This window comes from Oryzias latipes, chromosome 20 (assembly GCF_053564925.1).
Source record: "Oryzias latipes strain Hd-rR chromosome 20, Olatipes_Hd-rR_3.1".
NCBI classification, from domain to species: Eukaryota; Metazoa; Chordata; class Actinopteri; order Beloniformes; family Adrianichthyidae; genus Oryzias; species Oryzias latipes.
The window spans coordinates 1,203,110-1,217,369 of record NC_136256.1 but is presented as its reverse complement, the minus strand read 5'-3'; the positions used below and the strand labels follow the sequence as shown (position 1 = coordinate 1,217,369).

The window sequence follows — 14,260 nt, the reverse complement described above, 5'->3', positions numbered from 1 at the left end:
AGATTTTCTCGACTGCACAGACTTAGAGGAAGGGTTAAGGTTATGATCACGGTTGCGGTTAGGGTTAAACCACCAAAAGAGTGGGGCAAATAAGGATTTAATCAGCCACCAATTATCCAAGATCTCAAACTTAAAAAGATGAGAGAGGCCTGTTATTTTCAGAAAATCACATTGTCTGATTTTTAAAGGATTTGTAAATTATGGTAGAAAATAAGGATTTGGTCATCTACAAACAAGCTAGACTTCTGTCTCCCACAGACCTGTAACTTCTTCTGTAGAGGATCCTCTGTCCTCCACTGGTTACCTGTATTAATGTCACCTGTTTGAACTGGTTATCTATAGAAAGACACCTGTCCACAACCTCCAAAAGTCACACTCCAAACTCCACTAAAGACCAAAGAGCTGTCTAAGGACACCAGAAACCAAACTGTTGACCTGCACCAGGCTGGAAGACTGAATCTTCAACATAAGCAGCTTGGTGTGAAGAAATCAATTATTAGCAAATGGAAGACGTACAAGACATCTGATGATCTCCCTCCATCTGAGGCTCCCCCCAAGATCTCACCCCATGGGGTCAGAATGATAATAAGACGAGTAAGCAGAAACCCCAGAACCACATGGGGGAGTTAGTGAATGACCTGCAGAGAGCTGGGACCAAAGTAACAAAGGCTACCATCAGTAACACACTACACCACCAGGGACTCAAACCCTGCAGGGCCAGACGTGTTCCAGCGGTCTAGCTCGTTGATGTTTTTTATTTTTCATATTTCTTCCTCATTCTTTTTGTTCATGAGCAGGAACTGCACTCTGAGTTTGTTGCTTTTATTCACTTTTTGCATTTTTCTGCTGATCTTTGCTTGATGATTTCCACACTGGCTCTGGTTTGGTCATCACATAGCCCATGTGATATCAGCTTTACTTTTTTGTGCTCCAGCCTACTGACATACATGACATTTGTGCATAATATTGCTGCCTTTCCCCATGATTGAATAGTATTCGGGATTTTTTGCCATGTCATCCTGTTTCAAATTGTGTATTTTACAAAACACAACCAGAAAAAAGGAGCAATTGCTGCAAATTCCTTTGTGCCATGTCTGCATTCATTTGCAGTTGCTCAGAGGTGACATCCTAATGCACATCCAGGGTTCCCATCATGAGGTGCCAAATAGACTGAATTGTTGAGCCCTTACTAATGAAATAGAGACATTGGCAGTGAGACATAGCTGGGATCCAGCATCATGGTTTCCTTACAGAGAAGATAGAAAGGTCAGTCAGTCGGGGTCTCCACCTCGGTTTGTCGCTCCTCATTTCTCTGTCCTGTTTACTCTATTTCTCTCTATTTTTTTTTTACTCCTTTTTCCAAGTCAAGCACCTTTATTAGTGGAAAACAAAGCTGTGTGTTTTGTGTTATGAGGACCTTTACTGGATGTTAACCAGTAGTTCTAACAGAGGAGGTGGCATTGCTTTTGTTTGGTTTTGTTCATTCCGCTTCTGTGTTTTGTGTGTTTTTTTTTTGTATCAGAGCCTCACAGCCTGTGAGAAGGGAGCTTGACTGCAACATGTCTCCACTGCAGCGTGGCACTCCTCTCTCCATTTGTTTTAGTTTGTGTTGCACTTTGTAGTTCTTTGTAGTTTTGTGTTTTTGCCCACTCTGTGTGGTTTTGTTTAGTGTAACTTATAAGTTAGAAGTGAAGCTGTACGGGTGAACTGCCATTTTCCTTTCGTACTTGTTTTCTTCTGTTTATGTTAGGTCAGGTAGGTTACTGCTCTTTGTTTCCCTTTTCTTTAGTACAAGTAAGAAAACAGATTTCAGTTAGGTGGGATTTTGTTTGTTGCTCGGTTCACCATGAAGTTTTTTTGCTTATCTTTTAGTAATTGTTGGTTGTTATTTATTCCTTTGTAAATAAATGTATTCGTCTTTGTACGGAGAAGATCATTTGGTGTTTTGTTATTCATTTACAATGGGGAAAAACGGTTTACTTTTATATGCCCCTCTAGGTACCCCTAGACCAGGGGTGCTCATTACGTCGATCGCGATCTACCGGTCGATCTTCAAGGACATGAAAGTAGATCACGGGACAGAGAAGATAAAAAAAATTAAAAAAGTACTTCTGAGAAAATCCACCAGCCAATCAAAATAGTCACCGAGAAGTACAGGACTTGATTGACATGACGAAAGGCCAATCGGACATCCTCTGATGCATACGTCGCTGCAGACGTGTGTTTAAAAACACTGAGCGCGAACTCTCTGTCATAAGACAGTTGCTCTCTGCCGTCACGTCAAGTTCCCGGCAGAAGTCCGCTCCACGCAAGCGGAGTGTTTATTGAAGCCGCCCCGCGTGTCTCCTCCTGCTATCAGCTCTGCAGTTCTCGCCCGATAAATACGAGCTCATAAGGAAGTTGTCCGAGGCACGCGCTTCGTACAGAGCCAGCAGCGCCTTTGAAACGCCATGATGCTCCCCCCATCGCACGGTTTACAGCAGAGCATGACATACGATGGTTGCTGCTCTCTGTCTTTCTAATAAAACTCCTCATCTGTTAATACAAAAGTATCTTTGTGTAATCTCACTGTGTAGTTTTTAATCATCAGTACATAAACAATAATGTTACTAATAAACATAAATAACAAACATTTACTAATAGTATTTTATATATATATATATATATATATATATATATATATACATATATATATATATATATATACATATATATATATATATACATATTTTATAGGTAGATCTTCAAGACATTGTCGATTCAAAAGTAGCTCACACGCCAAAAAAGTGTGAGCACCCCTGCTCTAGACCAAAAAGGGTAATAACACTTTTAAAGTTGGACTTTAAAGGGCCTATATCATGCAAAATCAATCTTTGAGCTTTTAAGTGTATTTCAATGTTCATTCCTCACTAAAAACAGCCTCAAAGTATTATGTTGATCCATTTACACATTTCTGAGCATTCCTCTAAAAACCTGCGCTCTGGGCCCATGCCCCGCCCAATCCACGAAAATGGGTGGATCCTCACGAGCTGATGTAGAATAGTTAGAACCGCCCCTTCCAGGAAGAGACAGCACTGCCAGCACCAACCCCAGGCTAACACACTCCCACTTTCTGACTTTCCTCACCGAGCTGTTGGTGATCGGCTAAAATCTTTCCCTTTAAATGCACCATATGCACATCCATCTTTGCCAAAGTTTGGATGTTGTTGTTTTTTTCGTGGACGAACCTCAGACACGCTGCTGAGGCCGGCTCTAGGTTCATGTCACAAGGAGTTAAAGGCGGAGCCTAAGTGATCAAGTTGTTTTATTTCCAGGAAGAAAAATAGCTAGCAGACATGACAAATATTTAGTTAAAAAGTTCTTCTTTTGTGTGCTAAATATTATACATGATCATATACAGAGATATTGTTTACAATAAAATGCTTTAGAATAGCACGGGTTAGGCCCTTTAAATGATACAACAGGTTTCCTTCTAGTGTTTTCCCCATAATGCATCTGGACCAATCACTGTGTCCCTATAACTGTCTAACCCTAACCCATCAGCAGAATTTGGCACAGAATGGCAGCCAAATTGTAGGTCATGTCGCCATCCTGTAATGATTTCAAAACTTCCTCTGGATATTGCAGACAGGGATATATTCGTTTAGTTAGTCAATTCTCAAAAAACATATCGTGGGCAAACACAAAAATCGCAGATTCTCAGAATTCACCACAAAATGGACGCCAAGCCGTAGGTCGTGTGGCTCTCCCATAATGATTTCAAAACTTTCTAGGGATATCCCCAACACGTGTGTTTTCGTGTCGTAACTCTATTTTGAAAAAAAAATTTTGGGCCCCATATGCGATTTTCGGCCCATTCATTTTTTTGACGGGATCGCTCGCCGTGATGTCATCGTCTTCGGGGGGGTGCCGTTTATGGAAAATTCATTTTCAATATATCCCAGGTGTGTGCACGTTTTGGTGACTTTTCGAGCAGGTGGCGGGGGTCACATTCTCGCTGAAAGGTGCCGAAAGTTTCCCTCTGAAAAACAAGCATAAGCAGCATTTCAACCAGATAAAGGCTGCCACGTTTAAAGATCATCTTCTAACATTCATTTAGCTGTCACTTCAACGACATGTTGGTTTTCCTCTTTTTGAATACATTGAGTTAATACTTTCCATAAAAGGTCAGTGGGTAAGCTGCTAAAATATGTCCTAAGAGCTGCTTTTTACTACAGCAGGGCAGATTCTGCTTCTTTGGGCTCCTTATGGGTCTAAAGCTGTCAGCTCCCTCAGCCCTGTTGTTGGTTTTATTTTCTGTTCCAGTGTCATTAGCTCCAGAAGGGGAACTTTTCTTTCAGAGTTCTTACGTTGTACTTTAGGTCAGCTGCTTTAATGCAAACTGAAATCCCCACCATGCTCTCTTTTTACAAGTTGATGTTGTTGTGAGCTCTGGTCCCATTAGCTGGACGGCATCATACCACCACATCATTTCCAGGTCGTGCGCCTCATTGCATCTGCTGCTGGATCATTACACTGGCCTAAACGCATCACATCAACTACCCAAGAGGCCGAGCTGGCCTATATGCATACATAAGCTGCCTCTAAAGCTTTCACAGCTGGATCTTTCTTTATGTTTTCCATGGCTGTTGCTTACGTGATTTTGGATTGGTTCTTTCCATTTCATCCATTTTAATTGAGTGTTTTGTTGTTGATCTTGCATTGCAAGGTGGGATATGTCTTTTACTTTGGGAAATTGTCTGGCACAAAGCATGGTCACCAGTGTCGTCCTACTGGGATCTCCTATGCGGACTGTTAGAATGATTGTGTGCACAAGAGGAAATCAACATGTAAAGGTTTTAAATGAAACAAATGGGCAAGAACCCAAGTAACTGAGGTAAATGACTTCCCTTTCTCTAAGAAATGTAGTCGTTCCATCCTGCTGTGATGTTTCTCTCTGACATCTGCAGAGGAGGTTCCAGAGATGGATCACAGGTTCATGTCATGCTTTCTGAAAGGATGAGAAGGACTCCTGCAGAACGGCGTGACAGATAAATGCAGTAATAATGTTCTACAGTATATATCATTTAATTCCTAATTGACCATTTTCTTTTCTTTTCATCAAACAGATTTAACTGAACATTTTTTCGGCAGTTTAACCAATTTGTTTTTTTTTTTTGGTATTCATGTTCTTTTGAAAGTCAAAGTGTAAATTGTTTAAAACAGGTTTTAAAGAACATAAACAACAGAATTACAAATGTTTTCGATGTGTGTATTTGTGGGACAGATGTCGTAGGATAGGTGTTTTTATGCTACTAGCTTTGTAAAAGCTTGTATTGTACATTGTGCTAGCAGGTGTGTACGTATGTGTGTGTGTGTGTGCTTATCATTTGCAAACAGTTGGCTTTATTCTTAAGGGCTCAGATGGGCAGTGACAGCTCACCTGCCGAGCAAAGGCCACCGCTGGCCTGCAGGCAGGCGGGGGGATGAGCCGGGGAATGGAGGGGGGACTCGAACCTTGCTTGACTCCCTCATGTGAACAAACCTGGTGGGTGTTGACTCAATCACATTACCTAACGCACAGTGGAGGCACTTTTGAGCGCAGCGGACAGCAAGTATCACCTTTGATGAAAGGAAGGGCTCGAGGATGGGGGGGCACAACAGGGCCCAGGCGCAGATGGATGGAGACAGGTCTACACTCTAAAGGGGATTACAGATTAGCATTACAGCCGGGCAAATGTCACCGTCTCTTTGATACAACACCAACATTTCTTTTAGAGTTAAAGAATACACAAAGCACCTACACAAGCAAGCTGAACTATGTGACAGCTTCACACAGATGACACAACAGTTTTCATGACTGAGACGCAGGCTATCAGAAAATATTTCAATCTATGAGCTTGTAGAAGAGTTAAGGACATCTATTAAACATCTAGTGGTGTTAAAACTCACATCAACTCTATCTTTCTATTTTCCCAGTTTTTCTCATGTCACATTTTTATCTTTGATGGGTTTATTTGTTAGTTTTTTTGTGCATAGTCTGCCCCTCTGGCCTGCTGGCTCCAGGGCCACCTCTGCCCGTACCCCATCTTTCACCCCCTCAGAAGGGGTTATTGTCCATGATGAGTGGCAGAGTGAGTTAGCTCATCATCCTGCTGTTCACAACACCACACACAGATTATTTTAAAGGTTGCAGACCATTTTATTTGTTAGTTCGGTGCCTTGTTAGTCCAGCAGTCCTGATGCTGATCCTCTACCCTCCCTTGCCATGATTTAACTAGTCACTTTCACACCGTTGGCACCTTTTCTCCACTGTGCAGTCAGTCTTTGTAAATCACCTGCATCAAACACAAACAGCACCTGCAGCATGTATGGGTGTTCATCCACTGCTGTGTTCCTTATTAGGGTTCTTAATAAATCAGGCCCATAGAGCAGAGCTGATGCTCTGAAGAACTATACAGCAGATTGTGAGGCTGGTCCACTGATGTCAAAGGTTACCATAGAAACCTGTCCTGTATGCGGGGACAGAAAAATCCAACAGCTCTGATCATTCAGCTCCTAAGGTTTAGATTCAGAGTCCTGCTGCGTTGCAGCAAAGCTCCCCACAGACATGCCTGCTGGTAGAACATGGGGGGCTGTTTTGTCTTTCATTGATATTTTTAACTTTTTGAATAATACTGTTTTAATTGATGGCCTCTGACTCTAAGTGGAAGGTCTGCTTTGTTGTGCCACAGCAGATTGTTGTAATCATTACTATTGTTGGTATTCAAATGTAGTGAGGGGTGAGGGATCAGGAGTGATCCCGGCTCAACGTGCATCAGATGCAGGATGTTTGTGTTTCTCAGGACCTGCTTGGTTAACAATGACTTTGTTTTCATCTTCCGACAGTTTGCAGCGATTGGCAGGTTTGGACTTTGGTGAGTTAACAAATTCCGGTCTACTCTAGCCCTTGTGCAATCTTGTGGGGTCAAAATGACCCCCCCCCTTCCATTGACGTGTTCTCCCTACCATGACAAAGGTGGATAAAGGTGGAAAGATTTCATGTAATCCATGGACACCAGTGAAGATCACAAATCATTGAAGAAAAAAGGTTCAGAGCACTGTCTAGTGGGTCTAGATGACCCTATTCCCAATGGTAAAGTGCCTAGGATAGCACAAGGGTTAAGAGGGTCTCTGCTCACTTGCAGATGAACTCTGGTGTGGTTTACTACAGCGGGAATGCGGATGAACTTTTCACAGAAAAAACAACCTGAGAAGAGAACCAAATGTGAATTAAGGTCAGTAGAAGATGAGTAAAAGAAAGGTTTGTTTAAACATGGTGCATGAAAGAGGTGGAACCTACCAGATTATGGGATTAGCCGGCTGTCCTTTTGGCTTTTTCCAGCCCAGTCTCAGCTTGCTTTGGGCAATACTGCCTCCAAATGAGGAGTTGTTGAATATGTGTGAGATTTCACCAGACAGCTTCGGTCTGTAGTTTTCTCCTGAGAATGTGTGTGTGTGAAAGCTAACCAGACCAGGGGAAGCATCCTTAACCCATCCAAACTGAGTCTGCAGGAGTATCCTGGTGTGACCCCCCCCCCCCAGAGCCACATGTTCAGTGGTGCTTCAACAGCATCCACTGCTGAAGAGTGAATCAGGGCAGGAACAAGGAACTTAAGAGCAGCTGAAATCCAACATCAAGAAAAGAAAGGTCAAAAAAGACAGAAGGAATGATGGCAAGAAAGATGGAAAAAGAGCAAACTCAGTTACCTGGAATGGAAATGAGAGGCTGTAAAAGGGGGCGGGGTCTGCAGTGAGAAACAGCAGAGAAGTACAGGTCTTCAGTAGCTCTTCATCTTTGGCTGGCAAACAGCAAAGATAAAGATTTGAGAGGACAGACAGTCCAACATCAGGGGACACCAGGGGGCAGGAGAAGGAGCAGAAAATGCAGACAAAGAGGTGGGAGGGGGGAAATGAGCCGGCTCCAGGCTCCGTTAGCACCAAGCTGCTTTTGGATTCTTTATGTTTTTTTCCAGGCTGTGAGCGTTCTGTGTCCGCTCTATACGTCCTAAACTGTGGAGAGGACAGAAGTGTGGACAGATGGAACAAATAGGGGAACAGCTAAACCTGAGAAGCTCCACCAACAGAACAGTGGATGGCCTCAGAGAGAACATGCGTGTGTTCAAATGTTTGGGATCATTACTGTTAAAAAGGAGGATTTCAACTGTATTTTTCACAAAAAGCCCCCCAGAGCTGAGACAGGATGGGTAAGGACGTGTGCTGCTGGAGCAAAAAGTGCTCAGTCTTTCTATGGAGTGATATTTCTGCCACAATGTTGCACACAAAACTTTCTAAGTTTTTTTGCTTTCAAAAACGTTTTTTGCGTTTGCAAAACACATTTTTTTACATGCGTTGTGTCAAATCTCGCTTTTGTCTTATCTTTGATTTTGCTGACTACTTTGAGCGCGACTTAGCGTGATGTGACTGCCACTGGCATCACCAAAAAGAAATTCACATGCGTTGTGTGTCATCTCACTTTTTCCTATCTTTGCTAAGTTAAGTTTCGGTTTGATGTGACAAGCTGCCATCAGGTGCTGATTGGTCCAGATTCTAACCAATCAAGTGTCTCCGTCTCATATTGACGGTACTCCGAGGCAGACATTGACTTTGGACTTTGTGTCGGTTCTGTTCGTACGGGGTTCTGCCGTTTTCACCCACTCTGGCCCGTTTGTCTCAGAGTAAAACCCAAAAGGAGCAGCAAAGCAGCTAAAATAAAACAGAGTTTTGTATTTATTTCTGTCTGTGTAGAGACCAACGTGTTTAAAACGTCTGCAGCAAAAAAAAAAACAAAAGAAAAAAACGTCGGAGCTCCGACTCCATCCAGCCGGAAGAAGTTAAACTTTTTAAGATTTGTATCTGAACTTTTGTTTTATTTTAATAAATAATTGTTGAAATATTAAGAGAAAATAGCATTTTTGATGACTAATATTTTTAAACTTTGGACAAACGCTCACAAGTTCTAAAACATGAGACACTGGTGAAACTTTACACAAAAGTTAAAAATGCTTCTTCTGATAAATGCATTGAGTCTCCTGTGGTGAACCATCATTCTTTTGCTTATTACTGCTGTTCATCTGATCTTAAACACGTGTGCAGCATAAAATCATATGTGCTTTAAATCTTTTATTGTTTTGTTTTAACAAACAGACCTTAAAGAAAATCACACTTTTCACTAATAATTTGCTCTGCAGGATTCACAGATCACACAGACCTGTTGATGTAATGTCAGCAGATAAACATGACAGTTTCAGGAGATCCTCAGCCATAAATTCACAAATCTGACTTCATAAAAATGAACGAATGCTAAAAAAAAAAGAAAGTATGAATTATTATGAATTATTTAAAAAATGAAAACGTCTTCATCCAAAAATGAGGGTAAAATGAGCTGGTTCAGCCTCTGAGCCTCGGCAGCAGACACCATGTTGGATTCATATGGCGATTTGATTGGTTGGAATCTGGACCAATCAGCAGCTGTTTGATGGCAGCTTGGTCACTTGGTCAGGTCAAACAGAAACTTAACTTGGCAAAGATAGGAAAAAAGTGTGATGACACACAACGCATGTGAATTTCTTTTTGGCGATCATATCACGGCAGTCATATCACGCTAAGTCGCGCTCAAAGTAGTCAGCAAAATCAAAGATAAGACAAAAGCGAGATTTGACACAACGCACGTAAAAAAATGTGTTTTGCAAACGCAAAAAACGTTTTTGAAAGCAAAAAAAAAATTTTGAGCAAAAAAAAAATTTTTGAGCAAAAAACTTAGAAAGTTTTGTGTGCAACGTGGTGGCAGAAATATCACTCCATATCTTTCTGGGTGATGCTGAAAGTTGTGGGCGCCTGAGTAAACCCCAAAAAGTTCAGATTCTGGCAAAGATGATTCAGAGCACTTTTTTTTGTTTGACTGGGAATCAGATGCTTCAACGGAATTCATGAACCTTCCTTTGGAGAAAATTTGATTTTAAATAAATACAAACAAATAGTTTTCAAAACGTATTAACAGGCATGAAAAAATGCAAAAACAAAATGTATGGATAGAAATCCTAAAACACTTTTGAAGGTATCCATTCACTGAGAAAAAAGTACTGACTCTGTCACGGTGGGGGTTGGGGGGGGGGGGGGGGCAGAGGAGGAGGCAGGAGGTTCTGGGGGAACAGAAGCTTCAATAAACCAAAACAAACTACAAACCACTGCTTAAGCAAGACAACTACAAAACTCGAAACACTCGAAAGGGAAACCAGCAAACTACACGGGAACAGGATAGAAACAGACTATGGAGCAGCACAGGGGGAGGGAAAGACAAGACCTAAATACACACAGAGAAGACGAGACACAGGTGAACACAACCAGGACAGATAGAGACCAAAGGAAAACTAGAAACTACAAGACCACAACAGGAAAACTACAAAATAAAACAGGAAGTACCAAGACACACAGCAAAGAAACTAGAACCCTGACAGACTCAGAAGGAATATTTAGGTCCTATATCCTGCTTTTCCTAAACCTTTTAGAGCAGAGGTGGGCACTGAGGGCCGCATTCCTGCATGTTTTCCAGCATACCCTGCTCTGGCATGTTCTGATTGGCTGGACACACCTGAACCAGGTAATCAGCCACGAGTAGGGCAAGATTATCTGGAAATCATGCAGACACACCGGCCCTCGAGGCCTGGAATTGCCCACCCCTGTTTTAGAGTAAAATATATCCATACACATGATAAAACTTCACCTTTGGCACACTAAAGAATGACTTTTTTCATTTAATACGAGTTATTTCGCAGCTAATTGTCTTACCCAGAAGTAAGACAATTCGATCTCTGAGGCTCCGCCTTTCTCTCTTTGTGGGTGGCGGCCATTTCATGACATCACCCTGGAGTCGGTCTCAGCGGCGTGTCTGCTTCTCCCACGATAAAAAAAAGCATCAGACCTTTTGCAAAGATAGATGTGCATGTTGTGCAATAAAAAACAGTGTTTAGCTGATCTGAGAAAGTGGGTGTGTCTGTTAGCCTGGGGGCGGAGCTGGCAGCGCAGACTCTTCCAGGGAGGGGCTGTTCTTACTTTATGTCGCAATGTGACAAAGTATGAAATATGTTCAATGTTTTGGTGGGTTGGGAGGGGCTGCTGCTCAGAGGGCATGTTTTTAGAGGAATACATGAATGGATCGAAATGATTGCTTTGGGTTGTTTTACGTAAAGAATGAACATTATTACAGTCAAAAGCTTTTTGTTTTTCTAATTGCTCTTTCCAGAAAAATGCATTGTTTTGTTGGGATAAAGTTAGGATAAGTTTTTGAATAATTCTCTCCTGTTTTTTGATCTCATGACATGGTATTGATTTTTGGACCTCTGCCTGACCTCTCCACTCGTTTGCCTCATATGGTCATCTTCCTGCTCCTTTCTCTTGTCTGGTAATCACCTGCATTCTTCATACCTGCCTGCTCCAACGTTCTCCTCTCTTTGTCACCTGTTGGCTGTGCGGTTCAGTCTACCAGGTTATCTACCCCCAGCTGTCACTCTACGGCTGCTCTACACACAAGAAAATCTTTTGTTTGGTCCAAAATAACTGCACTGGTCCTGTTGCCACATCTAAGCTTCTCATTTATGTACCTGAATCTCAAATATTATAAATGTGAATGTAGCTCACTGGCTTTGAGCTCCACCTTCTCTCCCCCATCATGCTGGCTCTATAGATTGCCCACCATCAAACATGTATTTTGCTTTGCATTAAAACATTGGAACAAGTTGAGCTTTTTCGCTCCTGGTTGAAAAGGCCAAACAGCGAGCTTCGTTTGTCTTCAGTCCTGCAGACAGAACTCTCAGACCACTTCCTACTGAGGGAGTGGAGGTGCACGCACTTGCTTGTTAGTAAAAGTTTTTTAATTGCTCGTTTGAATGAACCCCTTTTTTTTTTTAGAGTTTCAAATAAGAGACCTGACAGCCCCCCAACCCCCCACCACCTCTGCTTCAGGTTCCCAGATGCTCCAAGTCTTTTCTGCAGCTTTTAGCAATGAGCTGCCGCTGACAGGAGCGAGGCGGCCCGGCTGACAGACAACGAGCTGAAGCCGGGCTTCTGCATAATTTATGAAGGCAGATGTACAAGGAGGGTTATTAGCTCCCCATGCTACACCGCTCCTCTGATTTATACTTTAAGGAAGCCAGTGTAACAAATAGAAGATGTAAACAAATCAAAGCGGTGACAAGTTTGTTTGTCTGCGGGTGAAGGCGTTCTCCAGACGGGAAGAAAGCAGGAGGAGGAAAATACACAGCGGCCAATTAGTGCACGTTGAGGTGATTGTTAATGACAAAAAGACACTCGGCATTCTGGGTGGGAGAGGTGCCTCCCCGTCTTCCTCTCATTAAATCAGATGGCTTGTACAAGTTTGCAGTGGATGGAGCTGTTAGGCAACAAATAGGCGGCCATCATGCGGGACAGGGGGCCAAGGTGGCTGAGTCTGAATGAGAGCCTTTCCTCTGGGTGTAACCGACCCCCCCCCCCCCTCCCTACATGTCCCTCTGTGGAGCCTGTGGTCTCTGATGATGGAGCTCCCACAGTAATGTACGCTTTAATGCTCGGTAATGGGACGGGGGGAGGGGGAGAAAAGATAACAAGAGACCCAGCGGGTGAATTAGAAAAGGCCCCCCCTCTGAACATCTCAGCTTTAAATTAATGAGGAGGCTGAGCGCGCCACGATAAATTTAGCTTTTCATGTTTAATTATGCTATGACAGCAGTGGTTCAGTGGAGAATAAATCACACAATTATTATGCTCCTCACCCGCTGCCTGTGTTGTTTCCCACTTCCTTTTGTTTTTCTCCTCCCTTCTATTTGCTTTTGTTGTTGTTTATTCATAATCTGATGTCTCCTTAATACACTGCGCTTATGAGAGGAAATAAGGCTTAATGTTTCCATCACAGGGAGCAAAATTCCCTCTGTGTGAGAGAAGACACAGAGTGAGGAGATGGCGGAAACACTGAGTCTGGGAGGAAATCAAATGTCCTGAATGGATCAGAAAGTCCTTTTTTTGGTAAAATACTAAATCCTCAGTCTAAGAAAAAGGATCCTGCAATGAAGCTTTACAGGACATCCTTTTACCTCGGTAAACTATGACTTTCAAGTTTAACTTTACACAAACTCTCCGGTTTTAAGGTGAGAAGCTGCGGGTTTCCATCCCTGCTTTGAATATCCCTTGTGCTATTTTATGGGGTCCCGATGACCCCCCCCCCCCCCCTCCATTGACGTGTTCTCCCTACCATGACAAAGGTGGATAAAGGTGGAAAGATTTCATGTAATCCATGGACACCAGTGAAGATCACAAATCATTGAAGAAAAAAGGTTCAGAGCACTGTCTAGTGGGTCTAGATGACCCCACTCCCAACGTTAAAGTGCCTAGGATAGCACGATAGCGTTAACACAGGAATGCTACAAAACTGATTTCCACCTTTCGGCTGCTGTAGTGCTTGAAAGTCTGAAAAAAACAACAACTGATGTTTGCAGCCGATCAGCCGGAGCCAAAGGGGTTAAAAGAAGTCTGTCAAAGCAGAAGAGGGGCCAGACAAAGAGAATCAAGATTTGCAGAAGCCATGTGCAAAAGAAATCACAAAATTCTTCACAGAATAGAGGACTAAGCAGAATTAAATTATGTTAAACGAAACACAAGCACAAAAAGACAAGAAAAAACAAGTAAAACCTAAAAGAATAAAATAAAATATAGGCCTGCCTGCTGCCTTTTAAAAAAACTGCACTCAGCCACACGCGAGGCTAAGGGGTCCCAGCCTAAAAGACCTGTTACCCCCAGTTTAAAGGGTGTTTTATGACCAGAAAGGAATAGGGTAAATTATTACAAGGCCTGCCCTTAATGCACTGTAATATTTGCAGAATGTTAGTGTTACTTTTGAACGAGGCTGATAACCAACAAAGTAATGTTAAAGCTGTGATGATCAGGGTCAATCCTGTTCACAGTGGACTAAACAGTTTGAGCTTACTGGCTGCTGGACATGAGAGCTGACTTACCTGAGTGTGAGGAAACATGGCCTGAACTGAACCTGACTCCACCTGGATTCTGGAGGATCTTGCAGCACAAGTTATGGAGCTGATGAGCCACATTTACAGCAGATCTGCAGCGATGACACAGCAACGTCATTTTTGATCTAAGCAACATGGAGAATCACACACTGGCCTTGTCTCCAGCTTTTAAAATGAAACCACTGACTAAACTTAGTTTTTTAATCATTGAAAAAGCTAAAATATTT

The 14,260-nt window shown here is 42.5% G+C and overlaps 1 long non-coding RNA gene across 1 annotated transcript; it reads right to left on the bottom strand.

The window, feature by feature from the left end:
* Positions 1-2,832: 2,832 nt before the first annotated feature.
* LOC144988228 (uncharacterized) lies at positions 2,833-12,591 on the bottom strand. Its single transcript, XR_013652069.1, has 3 exons — positions 10,807-12,591; positions 7,729-7,820; positions 2,833-7,642 (listed from the first exon to the last, which is right to left on the bottom strand). It is a non-coding gene; the product is annotated as an uncharacterized LOC144988228 (long non-coding RNA).
* Between the last annotated feature and the right edge of the window lie 1,669 nt (positions 12,592-14,260).